The following is a 14319-nucleotide window of genomic DNA, read 5'->3' on the forward strand; positions in this document are numbered from 1 at the left end:
TATTATTAACATAAAATGGCAATTCAGCACAAGAGCTCCGATCAGCCATGGATCCTTGAGGCATCAACGTTCGTGACGCTTGTCTTGATCGCAATTCACGTCCTTGCATTGGTACCTCGTCAATTTTAAACTTTTTTTCAATTCATTGGATCCAATTAAATCACTAATTTCTTGAACGTTTTTTTTTCTATTGAAGGTTTTTGCGATTTATAAATTAGCGACGGCGAAACAGCCACAGGGAAAACCAGAGCAATTGAAGAAAGTTAATTAGGGATTTCATGTATGCAGTAAGTGTTATTATTATTATTATTATTATTATTGAATAAGCAACCACAAATTTCTATTACTGCTGTTTTTTCATATGTTTTTCATTGGGCATGTATGGTGTTCGATGAAATGCCTCATAGAAACATTTTGGGTTTTAGTATAATTCTGTTATGATTCTTAGCTTCATTATTCTTCACTATAACTTGTTTAATGAGCGTGTCGTGTTCGATTTAACAATTAAACGGTTTGTTTTTGGTTGAACCAGCTTGTTATTCATACTGCAATCTGTTTAACTCGTTTTAATTAAATAGGTCGACCTGGTTTAAACTGGTTAAACAACCACCCGACTCGATTAACACTTTTACAAATTTATTACTACTCATCACCCCGTTTGAAGAAACACTAAATGACCCCGGCAGATTATGGATAATCTTACGGTTAAGTAGATGTTTCCCACGAGGGTTAGGTCCGGCAAAGATAGTTATTCTTCTTGACCTGCAAAACAGACACCGTGAGCCCGTCACTGAGAAGGGGGGGGGGGGGGGGTTCCTCCTTGTGACCACCCTCCGGCGTGAGAGTCAGACTAGATTGCTCTGAATGTAAGTGTATATAGAGAGAAATAGCTAAAGATAAGATTATATGAGATGCCGATACCGTTCCAAGGTGTTGGAGTATTTATAGCCGAAGGTAGGTTTCCAAGCAGGTACGACCAGCTGTATAATATTCCTTTTCCACCAACTATGGGCTATGTACGCGCCACGATGGGAGTTGGTGGGCAGGCAGCGGCTGATAGTGACATTTTGTACTAGAGTGTGCTCCTCCTCGTACTATTGTCGGTGAGCTGTCACCCTGTGATTGGTTCATGGGCTGCTTTGGTCAGATCTTGTCTATTTTGTCCATACCTTGGCAGGTATAGTACAAAAGATCTTCCAGAAGCGTACGGACTGGCTCTTTTGGGCGGGAATATTCCCGCCTTGCTCATTCCTTCAGGTGGCATTGCTGAAGTTAAGAGTTAGTGCCTTATGCGTGTAGTCTTACCGTTAGTGCGGGTAGCCTTCCTTCTTGGCTTGTACCCATAGCTGCGGGAACAGGCAGGGTACTGTACCAAGGGAGGCTTTCCTGCGGGAACAGCTGGCTTACTGCGTGTAAGGTCTTCATCTTTGAGCATGGTGGGTCCTGCAGGACCAGTTAGTCTTTGCGCAGACGTACCTCTTCAAGGTGTGTCTTGCGGGTCCAACTGGGCTTTGCGGGGACCTACCTCTTCACCGTTTGACACGTTTAGATAACTAAGTTAGTCGGTCATGTTTGAGTTACGCATTTAGTCTCTCCAGTTTCAGTTATACTTCCAATTCAATAAAAAATGACAACTCGAAGAGTAACTACATGATAATTTGCGGTATTTGATATTTCTCCTCAATCGCAAATCTCAAGATTCGCATTTTGAAATTCTAAATACTTAAGTGCTTCAAATTACCTGGTCATGTATGAGATGTTTGTCAAATTTTTCATAACCTTGGTTATTTTGTCTTTTATTATTCAATCTCCTATTTGACTTGATTGAAATGCTTTGTGGTTTTGTAAGTTTGACAGTACTTCTAGCATAAAGTTTGCCAAGGTTTGTTGAAGGGCCTCTAAGATCTGCACTTAAAAATATCTACACTAATTAGGTACAAGTTATCTATACTGACCAGCATAAAGTTTATGTTTATCGAATCCGGCAAATGCACTTATTGTATAAGTTGAACAACTCATGTACTAGATCAAGTGGAGCTGTTCAACAAATAATTAAATTTACAATGATGGTGTTTGAACTTGGCTTATATATTGATTACGTGTGATCACAAAGGACATGTCGCCTAATGGTATCATTGTATCAAAGTGTAAGAAAAATATGTCTTCTGACTCTCCTCCTATGAGATTGAAAGTTCAAGTCTAATTGTGGACAAATGACGTAATATAAAGATTAAAGTATGTGTTCTTCAAATGTTTCATAAAAACTTATTTGGGTTGAAGCTGCTAGCAACTCATTGGTGATCAAGGCTTGCACGGTGCATATGCGTATAGAGGGAAACCGAATTGGCTTCTAAAAACATACTCTTTCTAAGATCACACCTAAATGTTGTTTCATTGCAACAACCTACGGATAATTTCTTGTTTCTTTGTACCTAAAGCAACCGGGTGTGATTTAAATGTTGTTTTTTGAAACAAATTGTAGGTAAGAGTGTTCAGAATCCTCTTCCGCTTTCATATAATTAACTAAAATAAGATTTATCATAAAATTTGCTCATTTTTAAAACACTTCACATCAATTTCCCCATGTATATTCTTATAACAATATTTAGCTTGATGCCCGGACTAACAATATTTAGCTTGACGCCCGGACTCTTAAAAATCACATTTACATAACATCTCTATAAAGATCTATCTTTATTAGAAGAATGATCAATTTTGGAGTCTTTAATTCAGAATCTCCAATAAAATAAGTCACTTTTATAAAAAAAATATCATTTTATAGAAATGAGTCACATTATTTTATGTCATGCCGTAACAATTAACCATAATTCACATGGATGACTCGTATAAAGTTGACCTAGGGGCATAGAATATTCCCACCTAGATTCAACTATAGAATAAATAAAATTTAATACGCAAGCAAACCAACAAAATATATGATGAAAAATAAACTAGAAAATAGCACGAAACAAATCATTAGCATAGTTATCACTTATCACTGTGTTTCAAACTTTAGTGGCTTGAAAATACACCACCCTCCAATTTGGTCATCTTTAATGGTATCATATATTCATATATATGAGGAAAAAGTGCTTTCATTTTATGCCATCTATAATGGTATGTGAGAGGGGACGTGGCCCATGCATGTGGTGTGCGGGGCGGGAAATATCGCGTCACTCCACTGTGACTGTACGTGCATCATCACACTGTCACTGCATGTAACACCCCGACCAAAGGCGGATTATTCATCGGGGCGCCACATATTGTTTCATTACTCGTGACACTATTGGGTGTCAATATTTAATAAATATATTCATTCACGCACGCGCAACGTAAACACAAGATAACATAAATCAACATAAATCAATATATTATAAAACAAAATACTCGAACAATAATAACTTGTCTTGATACATTTTAAACTAGGTCCAAAAGTAAAAACATCCTACGTGTCCACAAGCTCCAAATGTAGCTACAGCAAACCTGAACATGTGTTAAAATAAACGTCAAACACTTGCGTGTTGGTGAGAAATCAAGTTTAATACAATACATAGATAACAATAAATCTGCGCGCAACATGTGTATGTCTGGTTTCAACAAGGGTGTAATCCGATCGGGACCAACTCTAAGATTCATAGACTGCCAGTGCTCACAATTGAGCTCACAAACAAGAAAGACTGTGCAAGTGTAAACAAAAGAGAAAATCATAAACGATTGTTCTCCCGTGTTCATCTAATGGTACCATGAGAACTGCGGAATAGACCGACAAGACGGTTAATGATCCACACATACAAATAAACAGCCAAGTCTACGTCCTCAACACATGGGATACTGCGCGACGAAAGTTCATAAACAGTTTAAGACTCTAAGTTTGTATGAACACATGAACATCCCAAAACATTAAAAATAAAAGGGATTAGGTACGAGATTACTCACTTGATAAATGATGCGGTGTAAGATAAAGCAAGAACCAACTTTAAACAAGCACAAGTTAACCTATAAATAAGATTATTGTTTTAATGATTGGTTTTAAGTCTAGATTATAAGTTAGCATAATTAATAAGTAACTTAAACAATTTATTATAATATATATGTATTGCCGGAAAAGCAGGGCAGAACAGGATAGAAGGCGAAGGCAAAGAGAAAGGAGACGGCAGAGGATCAACGGCAGAGAGCAAGGAAGAGGAAGATAACAAGTGTTTGTGTGTGATGTGTTAGAAAGAAAATAAGATTATTATTTATAGAGAAACCCTAGGGAACACAATCCCTAGAAAAGGGGAAAAGATCTCAAAAAGCAAAAGATTCCAAAAGCAAAAGATATCAAAAGATATGGCAGCTGCAGGGGGCAAATGAAAAGCTGACAGGTAACAGTAAACAGGCATGGGCGAGTCAGATAAAGGTACTGGTCAAGCATGGAAAAGCAGATCTCAAAAGATAATGTCAGTCACTTTTTCTGTCAACCAATGGGGTTGGTGCGCATGCTGCGCCAAAAGTGGCTTTTCAGACATAAGGCAGGTTAGGTCAACAGCACAGAAGATAAGACATCACAAAAGTAAACGGCTAGATTAAACAGAAGAAAAGACTCAAGACATAGCGCGAGAAAGCATCGAGCGCTGGCGCGAGGGCGAAGGCAGACAGAGAACAGTCCACAGCGCGCCGCGGAAAGAACTAAAATCCTTAGCGCGTCGCGGGAAGAACTACCATTCTTAGCGCGCTGCGAGAAGAACTACAATTCTTAGCGCGTCGCGGGAAGAACTTCCGTTCTTAGCGCGCTGCGAGAAGAACTACAATTCTTAGCGCGTCGCGGGAAGAACTACCGTTCTTAGCGCGTTGCGAGAAGAACTACAATCCTTAGCGCGCTGCGAGAACAGTTCGCCTCGCGTATCGCAGGAACAACTGGTCTTCGCGCAGGCTTCCTTGTAAGGAGTCTGGCGCGTGGAGCTGCGCAGACAACCTTAGGCGGGAAGAAACAAAGGACACAAAAAATAAGAGAAGGGGTTCAAGGCTTAAGGGCGGGACGGCGACAAGAGAGAAAAGAAGGCGGAAAGAGAGAAGAAGAGGGACGGGACGGCGGGAAGGAAAAGAGAGAAGAAAAAGGAAGGAAAATATATTATTATTATTAAAAGTAAAATATAAGTATAAATAAATATTATATCATAAAAGAAAGAGATCGGATAAGAGAAACGGGTACCTGGGTCGGGTCGGATCGGGGCAGATGTCACAGTCTCCCCTACTTTAAGAAATTTCGTCCCGAAATTTATCTCGAAGTAGGTTGCGCAGAGAACAGGTGCGGGTACTTGATCTTCATTTGATCTTCCCTTTCCCATGTAAACTCGGCTCCGCGCTTGGACTCCCAGCGAACTTTCACGATAGGGATGCGACTGCGCTTGGTTTGCTTAACCTCGCGATCCATAATCTCAACAGGCTTCTCAACGAAATGCATAGATTCATCAACTTGAACTTCATCAAGTGGAATGTGAAGGTTCTCGTCAGCTAAACACTTCTTGAGATTGGAAACATGGAACGTTGGATGCACATTGCTGAGCGCGGGCGGCAGGTCAAGTCTGTAGGCAACTTTTCCCACACGCGCGAGAATCTTAAATGGTCCAACATATCGAGGAGCAAGCTTACCTTTCTTCCCAAAGCGGACAACACCCTTCCAGGGCGACACTTTGAGGAGAACAAGATCACCAACTTGAAAATCGAGAGGCTTTCGCCTACAATCTGCGTAACTCTTCTGTCGGCTTCTGGCAGTCAGCAGATGATCACGGATCTTGGCGATTTTATCGGTTGTCTCTTGAACAAGTTCGGGTCCTGTGATTTGAGCTTCACCCACTTCGCTCCAACAAATCGGGGAGCGGCACTTACGACCGTAAAGTGCTTCAAATGGGGCCATACCAATACTGGAATGATAGCTGTTATTATAAGAGAACTCGATCAAAGGCAGGTGCGAATCCCAATTACCTCCAAAATCAAGAACACAAGATCGGAGCATATCCTCAAGAGTTTGAATAGTTCGCTCAGACTGTCCGTCAGTCTGAGGATGATATGCCGTACTCATGTCCAAGCGAGTTCCTAGCGCAGATTGGAGAGATTTCCAAAAGCGAGATATAAAACGGCCATCGCGATCGGATATGATGCTCAAAGGAGTACCATGGCGGCAGACAATTTCCTTGACATAAAGCTGCGCAAGTTGCTCAACACGGTAGTTTTCACGAATGGGCAGAAAGTGAGCAGACTTAGTCAATCGATCCACTATTACCCAAATGCTATCATGTTTGCTTGCTGTCAAAGGTAACTTGGTAATAAAGTCCATCGCTATACCTTCCCATTTCCACGTAGGAATTTCTGGTTGTTCGAGCAAACCAGATGGGCGTTGATGTTCAGCTTTTACCTTAGAACAAGTCAGGCATTTAGCTACGAACACAGCAATATCCTTTTTCATACCGGGCCACCAATAAGTAATGCGCAAATCTTTGTACATCTTATCAGCGCCGGGATGAATAGAATACCGAGATTTATGCGCTTCACTCAGGATATTAGCGCGAAGATTCTCATCAAAGGGAATCCAGATGCGATTGAGATAGCAGAGAATTCCACTCAGATTAGGGACAAAGTGCGCTTCCGCGCCACACGCTAACTCGGCGCGAAGGTTACCATTACTGATGGATGCGCGCTGCGCGTCGCGAATGCGTGATTCAAGATTGCTCTGAATCGGCGCAAAGTGAAGCTGCGTGCGCGGCAAGATACAGTTAAGCTGGCTGGGTTTACGGCTGAGCGCATCAGCTACCACATTAGCCTTACCAGGATGATACCGGATCTCACAATCGTAATCGCTGATGAGTTCGTTCCATCGGCGTTGTCTCATGTTGAGTTCCTTTTGATCAAAGATATGCTGAAGGCTTTTATGGTCAGTGTAGAGGATACACTAGGTAGTGTCTCCAGATCTTCAAGGCAAATACCACTGCGCCTAGTTCGAGGTCGTGAGTTGTATAATTCTTTTCATGAACCTTGAGTTGCCTTGATGCGTAAGCGATAACCTTGCCTCGTTGCATAAGAACACAACCGAGACCTTGGTTGGATGCATCGCAATACACGACAAAATCATCATTACCCTCAGGTAGCGCAAGAACAGGAGCTTCACACAACAAACGCTTGAGCGTCAGAAAGGCTTCTTCTTGCTTCGAGCCCCAAATATACGGTTTACCTTTGTGCGTTAGAGCTGTTAGAGGCAAAGCGATCTTCGAGAAGTTCGAAATGAAGCGCCGGTAATAACCAGCTAAGCCCAGAAAGGAACGGATCTCGGTAGGAGTGGATGGCGTAATCCAGTTCTTGATTGCTTCAATCTTGGATGGGTCGACATGAATACCCATCTTGTTCACAACATGGCCAAGAAACTGTACTTCATCAGACCAGAATTCACACTTGGAGAGCTTGGCAAAGAGCTGCTCGGTTCTAAGCTTTTGCAATACCAACCGAAGATGTTGCTCATGCTCGGCCTTGGTCTTAGAATAAATCAGAACGTCATCGATAAACACAATCACGAATTTATCCAAGAAAGGCCTACACACCCGATTCATTAGATCCATGAAAACGGCGGGTGCGTTGGTTAAACCGAAGGACATGACCAAGAATTCAAAGTGGCCATAGCGAGTACGAAAAGCAGTCTTCGGAACATCTTATCGCGGATGCGCAACTGGTGATAGCCAGAGCGGAGATCAATCTTGGAGAAACAAGAGGCACCTTGGAGTTGATCAAAGAGGTCGTCAATACGCGGTAAGGGATACCGGTTCTTAATGGTGAGCTTGTTCATCTCGCGGTAATCAATACACATGCGAAACGTACCATCTTTCTTTTTAACGAACAACACCGGAGCACCCCAGGGCGAAGAGCTAGGGCGAATGAATCCCTTAGTGGTCAACTCTTGAAGTTGGCTTGCCAATTCTTGCATCTCAGCGGGCGCAAGACGGTAAGGAGATTTAGCTACGGGGGAAGCACCAGGGACAAGATCAATACGGAACTCGACTTCACGAGCGGGAGGGATACCAGGAAGATCATCAGGAAAAACTTCAGGGAAATCACGCACAACAGGGATATCGCGAAGCTTCTTTTCTTCAGCAGGTTTAACCACATGGGCTAAGAATGCAATACACCTTTTCCGCATGAGCCTTCGGGCTTCGGCGCAAGACATAAGTTTAAGACCACTGGAGGGTTTCTCGCCATAGATGTGAAGATCACCAATTTCTCGAGGAATGCGAATCAACTTCTTGGCGCAAATAACTTCGGCGCGATTATTCGAGAGCCAGTCCATACCAATGATAACATCGAAACTTCCAAGAGGCATGGGGATGAGGTCGATCAGAAAATCATTTTCGTTAAGGTTAAGCGTGCAATCTTTAATCACTGAGTTAATTAAAACAGTTTCACCATTAGCCAATTCAACTGAAAAATTTTCTTTTAAATCGCTGTGCGGTCGCGCAAGCTTTTGCTCAAACGCGCGAGAAATAAAACTTCGATCGGCGCCAGTATCAAAAAGTACAGAAGCATAAAATCCGTTAAGCAAAAATGTACCATTAACTACGTCATTATTCGCTTGCGCTTGGTGCGCGGTTATGTTAAAAACTCGTCCGCGCGTCACTTGATTCGAAATCTGGTTCACCGGATTCGCTTGCGTAATCTGAACTTGTAGTCTCGGGCACGCGTTCCGGAAATGACTGGGATCACCGCAGTTAAAGCACGATCTGGGTCGTGGGTTTTGGTAGGTTGGTTGTGGGTTCTGCGGGTAGACTGGTGGTGTTGGCGCAATTGGATTGGCGGGAAGAACTCTACAGTTTTCCGCCATGTGACCAGCGCGGCCACATCGGTGACAAAGTCGACACGGGGTTTGGGTTGGGTGGTGAAATCTACAGGTTGGGCAAAAGGGGTGGTTTCCTGTGTAGGGTTTCTTAGTTGGCGGGGCAGGGAGTGCGGGATTGGTTAGGGCATAGTTGTGGACTATAGGGGGTGTTGGGTAGGTCGACAGTGGGTTAGGCGCGTATACTGGGGGTTGGTAGGTGGGTTGCTGGACAATGGGCGGGCTGTTAAGCGCATAGGCTTTGCGCCTGCGCTTGAGGTTGTTACGACTTGAGGGTTCTGGTTTGGTTTCTGTTGGTTCAGGGGCAGTCTTGGTGGGTTTGGTCTTCTCAGTTCCCCGCAGGAACAGGGTTCCTGCTCTGACATGGTTGTCGCTGAGCACAGCGGCCAACTCGATGGCGTCAGAGAGGGTTGCTGGGTTTCTGGCCCATACAGAATCTTGAATTTCCATGGGGAGACCCCCAAGGAATTTTTCTATGGCTCGGCGGGAAGGGGTAACAAGATGAGGGACAAGCAGGCTTAGTTCATGGAAGCGCGTCGCGTACTCGCGCGCTTCGCCACTGTATTGCTTAAGATTCCAAAATTCCTCCTCCAGGCGCTTAACTTCGTTGGGAGGGAAGAATTCTCGCGTCAGAATTTCCTTGAATTCCTCCCATGTCATGCTAGAAGCAGCTTCTGCGCCACGCGCATGAGCTACTCCATTCCACCATGTAAGCGCTCTAGATTCCAGGACACTGGAAGCATATAGGGTTCGTCTGTCAGGAGGGCATTGGGTATGGAGGAAAGTGTTTTCTATCTTCTCGAGCCACTGGAGCATCACGGTGGCTCCTTCAAGCCCTGTGAACTTTGGAGGGTTACCCGCGTTAAAGGACTTAATGTTATAACTGGAGGTATTGTTTTGGCTCAATATATTTATTAAATATTGACACCCAATAGTGTCAATAGTAATGAAACAATCTGTAACACCCCGACCAAAGGCGGATTATTCATCGGGGCGCCACATATTGTTTCATTACTCGTGACACTATTGGGTGTCAATATTTAATAAATATATTCATTCACGCACGCGCAACGTAAACACAAGATAACATAAATCAACATAAATCAATATATTATAAAACAAAATACTCGAACAATAATAACTTGTCTTGATACATTTTAAACTAGGTCCAAAAGTAAAAACATCATACGTGTCCACAAGCTCCAAATGTAGCTACAGCAAACCTGAACATGTGTTAAAATAAACGTCAAACACTTGCGTGTTGGTGAGAAATCAAGTTTAATACAATACATAGATAACAATAAATCTGCGCGCAACATGTGTATGTCTGGTTTCAACAAGGGTGTAATCCGATCGGGACCAACTCTAAGATTCATAGACTGCCAGTGCTCACAATTGAGCTCACAAACAAGAAAGACTGTGCAAGTGTAAACAAAAGAGAAAATCATAAACGATTGTTCTCCCGTGTTCATCTAATGGTACCATGAGAACTGCGGAATAGACCGACAAGACGGTTAATGATCCACACATACAAATAAACAGCCAAGTCTACGTCCTCAACACATGGGATACTGCGCGACTAAAGTTCATAAACAGTTTAAGACTCTAAGTTTGTATGAACACATGAACATCCCAAAACATTAAAAATAAAAGGGATTAGGTACGAGATTACTCACTTGATAAATGATGCGGTGTAAGATAAAGCAAGAACCAACTTTAAACAAGCACAAGTTAACCTATAAATAAGATTATTGTTTTAATGATTGGTTTTAAGTCTAGATTATAAGTTAGCATAATTAATAAGTAACTTAAACAATTTATTATAATATATATGTATTACCGGAAAAGCAGGGCAGAACAGGATAGAAGGCGAAGGCAAAGAGAAAGGAGACGGCAGAGGATCAACGGCAGAGAGCAAGGAAGAGGAAGATAACAAGTGTTTGTGTGTGATGTGTTAGAAAGAAAATAAGATTATTATTTATAGAGAAACCCTAGGGAACACAATCCCTAGAAAAGGGGAAAAGATCTCAAAAAGCAAAAGATTCCAAAAGCAAAAGATATCAAAAGATATGGCAGCTGCAGGGGGCAAATGAAAAGCTGACAGGTAACAGTAAACAGGCATGGGCGAGTCAGATAAAGGTACTGGTCAAGCATGGAAAAGCAGATCTCAAAAGATAATGTCAGTCACTTTTTCTGTCAACCAATGGGGTTGGTGCGCATGCTGCGCCAAAAGTGGCTTTTCAGACATAAGGCAGGTTAGGTCAACAGCACAGAAGATAAGACATCACAAAAGTAAACGGCTAGATTAAACAGAAGAAAAGACTCAAGACATAGCGCGAGAAAGCATCGAGCGCTGGCGCGAGGGCGAAGGCAGACAGAGAACAGTCCACAGCGCGCCGCGGAAAGAACTAAAATCCTTAGCGCGTCGCGGGAAGAACTACCATTCTTAGCGCGCTGCGAGAAGAACTACAATTCTTAGCGCGTCGCGGGAAGAACTTCCGTTCTTAGCGCGCTGCGAGAAGAACTACAATTCTTAGCGCGTCGCGGGAAGAACTACCGTTCTTAGCGCGTTGCGAGAAGAACTACAATCCTTAGCGCGCTGCGAGAACAGTTCGCCTCGCGTATCGCAGGAACAACTGGTCTTCGCGCAGGCTTCCTTGTAAGGAGTCTGGCGCGTGGAGCTGCGCAGACAACCTTAGGCGGGAAGAAACAAAGGACACAAAAAATAAGAGAAGGGGTTCAAGGCTTAAGGGCGGGACGGCTACAAGAGAGAAAAGAAGGCGGAAAGAGAGAAGAAGAGGGACGGGACGGCGGGAAGGAAAAGAGAGAAGAAAAAGGAAGGAAAATATATTATTATTATTATTAAAAGTAAAATATAAGTATAAATAAATATTATATCATAAAAGAAAGAGATCGGATAAGAGAAACGGGTACCTGGGTCGGGTCGGATCGGTGCAGATGTCACAGTCTCAATAGTGTCACGAGACTGGGAACGTTGCGGCGGCCATTTCCTGGGAACGTTGCTGTCTACGCCTGCGCGAGGCTTCTCTTCTCTGAAATCGGCGAGATAGCGGAGGCATTCTATAAAAGTTTTAATTTTTTAGTTAATATCTTGGTTTTAGCGCAAAGTTTAATCTTATAAAGCTTGGTTTCGAGGGGTTAGATACCATCAACAGTTAAGGTAAACATGAATTTGAATGCAAACTTAATACAGATAACAAATTCGAATCGAGAATCGACAATTCATGTATCACCATGACTTTCCGAATTCTCAATTTAAAATGACGAGTAAACGAGTATTGGAGATTGACGATTCATGTATCACCATGACTTTTCAATCTTCAATATAGAATATACAAGAAAATGAGTATTGGAGGTTGACAATTCATGTATCACCATGACTTTTCAAGTCTCCAACCTCAGAACATAATCGTAAATGGAATTTGAAAATCAACTATTCATGTATCACCATGACTTTTCGGATTTTCAATCCCAACAAACGAATATGTAAGTAAAATCAATAAAAATCGAAATTCAGCAAAAATCGAAATATCGCGAAATAAAACATAAAACCATACGCTGCGTCTGCGCAAGCATATTTATAAATAACGAGTAATTAACAATAAGCGCGCAAACATGAGATTTCTCTCATGCGCTAGAAGGGACTCTTAGGTATTCTAGGCAGTTACGTCTAACCACCTATCCTAAAGTCAACGAGCTCTGATACCAATCTGTAACACCCCGACCAAAGGCGGATTATTCATCGGGGCGCCACATATTGTTTCATTACTCGTGACACTATTGGGTGTCAATATTTAATAAATATATTCATTCACGCACGCGCAACGTAAACACAAGATAACATAAATCAACATAAATCAATATATTATAAAACAAAATACTCGAACAATAATAACTTGTCTTGATACATTTTAAACTAGGTCCAAAAGTAAAAACATCCTACGTGTCCACAAGCTCCAAATGTAGCTACAGCAAACCTGAACATGTGTTAAAATAAACGTCAAACACTTGCGTGTTGGTGAGAAATCAAGTTTAATACAATACATAGATAACAATAAATCTGCGCGCAACATGTGTATGTCTGGTTTCAACAAGGGTGTAATCCGATCGGGACCAACTCTAAGATTCATAGACTGCCAGTGCTCACAATTGAGCTCACAAACAAGAAAGACTGTGCAAGTGTAAACAAAAGAGAAAATCATAAACGATTGTTCTCCCGTGTTCATCTAATGGTACCATGAGAACTGCGGAATAGACCGACAAGACGGTTAATGATCCACACATACAAATAAACAGCCAAGTCTACGTCCTCAACACATGGGATACTGCGCGACTAAAGTTCATAAACAGTTTAAGACTCTAAGTTTGTATGAACACATGAACATCCCAAAACATTAAAAATAAAAGGGATTAGGTACGAGATTACTCACTTGATAAATGATGCGGTGTAAGATAAAGCAAGAACCAACTTTAAACAAGCACAAGTTAACCTATAAATAAGATTATTGTTTTAATGATTGGTTTTAAGTCTAGATTATAAGTTAGCATAATTAATAAGTAACTTAAACAATTTATTATAATATATATGTATTGCCGGAAAAGCAGGGCAGAACAGGATAGAAGGCGAAGGCAAAGAGAAAGGAGACGGCAGAGGATCAACGGCAGAGAGCAAGGAAGAGGAAGATAACAAGTGTTTGTGTGTGATGTGTTAGAAAGAAAATAAGATTATTATTTATAGAGAAACCCTAGGGAACACAATCCCTAGAAAAGGGGAAAAGATCTCAAAAAGCAAAAGATTCCAAAAGCAAAAGATATCAAAAGATATGGCAGCTGCAGGGGGCAAATGAAAAGCTGACAGGTAACAGTAAACAGGCATGGGCGAGTCAGATAAAGGTACTGGTCAAGCATGGAAAAGCAGATCTCAAAAGATAATGTCAGTCACTTTTTCTGTCAACCAATGGGGTTGGTGCGCATGCTGCGCCAAAAGTGGCTTTTCAGACATAAGGCAGGTTAGGTCAACAGCACAGAAGATAAGACATCACAAAAGTAAACGGCTAGATTAAACAGAAGAAAAGACTCAAGACATAGCGCGAGAAAGCATCGAGCGCTGGCGCGAGGGCGAAGGCAGACAGAGAACAGTCCACAGCGCGCCGCGGAAAGAACTAAAATCCTTAGCGCGTCGCGGGAAGAACTACCATTCTTAGCGCGCTGCGAGAAGAACTACAATTCTTAGCGCGTCGCGGGAAGAACTTCCGTTTTAGCGCGCTGCGAGAAGAACTACAATTCTTAGCGCGTCGCGGGAAGAACTACCGTTCTTAGCGCGTTGCGAGAAGAACTACAATCCTTAGCGCGCTGCGAGAACAGTTCGCCTCGCGTATCGCAGGAACAACTGGTCTTCGCGCAGGCTTCCTTGTAAGGAGTCTGGCGCGTGGAGCTGCGCAGAC

Source organism: Bidens hawaiensis, unplaced genomic scaffold, assembly GCF_021521415.1.
Source record: "Bidens hawaiensis isolate Kalapana, Puna unplaced genomic scaffold, B.hawaiensis_p1.1 tig00014039_1, whole genome shotgun sequence".
Lineage (NCBI taxonomy): Eukaryota > Viridiplantae > Streptophyta > Magnoliopsida > Asterales > Asteraceae > Bidens > Bidens hawaiensis.